The sequence below is a fragment of the Ictidomys tridecemlineatus genome, chromosome 5, assembly GCF_052094955.1.
Source record: "Ictidomys tridecemlineatus isolate mIctTri1 chromosome 5, mIctTri1.hap1, whole genome shotgun sequence".
In the NCBI taxonomy this organism is placed as follows: domain Eukaryota; kingdom Metazoa; phylum Chordata; class Mammalia; order Rodentia; family Sciuridae; genus Ictidomys; species Ictidomys tridecemlineatus.
In genome coordinates, this window is record NC_135481.1 from 53369760 (window position 1) to 53371985 (window position 2226).

Sequence of the window (2226 nt, forward strand, 5' to 3'; positions counted from 1 at the left end):
GCCTGTTTACTACATTTTTAAAAAACAGAAGAAAAGACTGGATGGGTGAGTAGTGATTTATGCATGGTGGGGCTATGGGTGATTTTTATTTTATGTTTTATACTTAAAAACAAGACTCACTGTCAGATTTTAATTGCTCATGGTCACAGATTACATATGTTTCCATCATGTCTTCATAGAGAAATTTAAAAATATATATATATTTTTTATTTTTGCAAAATACGTTTGCTAAGGGGATGACATGGTTTTTGGAAAGTCTTGAGAATCAACAGAAAGATTCTGCTCTCATTTTTTGCCTTATTATTATTAAACTTGGGGAAATTATATTTGTGGGGAATATAAGCCTTTACCGAGGAACCAGCATAGTTGAAATAATTAAATAAATAATTAAAGGAATGAAAATGTGTTTCTGGCTATTTTTTTTATTCTTTTTATATTTATCTTTTTATTCCTGGCCACTTCCAAGCTTTGTGACTTCCATAGATTACTCAGTGTCCTCCTGCTCTGTAAAATAGGGTTAATAATAATATTCATGAAAATTGAAGAGCTTGATTCCATTTATAGCTCTTAGACCACTCCTTAGCAAGTAGTAAGTTCTCCCAAAGCATGGACCAGTGTCCTCTTCCTCCTAAGGAAAATTTGCTGTATGTCCACATGTGCATGGGATAGTCCTGATTGCCCATTGACAGAAATTCATTAAAATAGACATGTTCTATGTGTAAAAAATAATTTTACACCTAACTATAGAAAATCCAGTGAGGATAAAGAAGGGTTAATTAATTGAGTCTACTTACCTGAATAAACAATAGTGCTGAAGAACTATCATTTTAAAAAAATTTCATCTGTTGAAAGGATTTAATAAGCATCATGGTAAAAAGTTTTAATTTCATTAAGAGAAAAATGAGAATTTGATCTCTCCTATAGACTTAGACATAGATGTAGTTCGTTAACCACTAGAGTTGGCACACATTAACATTAAAAAGCTCTTATTAACCCAAACCTGACCATTCCCAAGACTACCCATAATCCTTTATAATGATTACCCCCTGCAATTCAAGAATGACTATAAATACACATTATTATATGCAAAAATAATAAATAGGGTGTTATTTGTAATAGAATTCACAAATATGGAATGAGAATACAAGTTTATAAATGTCTCAAGATGAAGCTCAGAAAGGATTAGCCACATTTTTTTCTGAAGCTGAAGATAGTACCCAGAGTAAAATTTATTAAGACAAAAGCACAGATAAAAGAGAAGGTGGTGAGACCCCAGCGGGAAGGGGAAGAGCAGGGGCTAGCAGTCCCTGTGAGCTATTTCCGCATGTGAGGACAGCAAACCCCCAGCCTGGCACAGCTCCACAGGCAGCATGACCTGGCACTTCCCACAGAATTGCCGGCACAAGCTCAGAGTGCTGGGACTTGTCTCCCCTGGTATAAGGAGTGCCCTCCCACAAGACAGGGTGAGCCTAGCTTTGAGGCAAAAAGCTACAGTCAGATTTCTCAGTCAGAAGTCTCAGCTTTTGTTTTTGATTCACTCCAAACTAGCCTTGGGGCAAGCCTGTTAAGTCATCTTGTTTAGTGGATTTAGATTCTATAGAAATTTAATACACGTTCATAATGAGATATGTGGATTTTCCTGCTTTCTAATAAAAGAAAGTTTAACATTTGAAAGGACAAAAGACAAGATCCAGGGCTTTAAAGTATGAGTTTGGTATCACAGAGAGATTTAGGTGCTCTCAAAATTTCCTTAAAGCCTTCTTAGAGCCTAATTATCTAGTCAAAGTCTTCAAGAGAGGAGTTTTCTTGCTGGGTATAAACATTTACCTACCTTTGTCCATAGGACTGTGATTTAGCTACTTTGCCTTGGTTTTGATGGACTTGCAGAGTCATCCACACTCTTCTAGCCTCACGCCTTGTAAGGTGGTTGCCTATGGTAAAGAATGTGCCTTTGGTAGAGAAAGACCGATTTATTTGATAGCTCACCAGCTACCGTGAGAATCAAACAGGGAACCAGTACCACAGTAGCACTCTGTTGTAAGTAGCTACCTATAGATAACCATAGAACCATTTGAGAGTTAATAGTAATAAATCTTAAAGTTGAAACAAACTAATACTGGGTGGATCAGTTTCTTTTTGAAATAGGCTCTAGGTAACCACATTAGATGTTTTATACAGCTGCCACTTATATCTGTAGGGGATTGGTTCTAGTACCAAAACGTATGG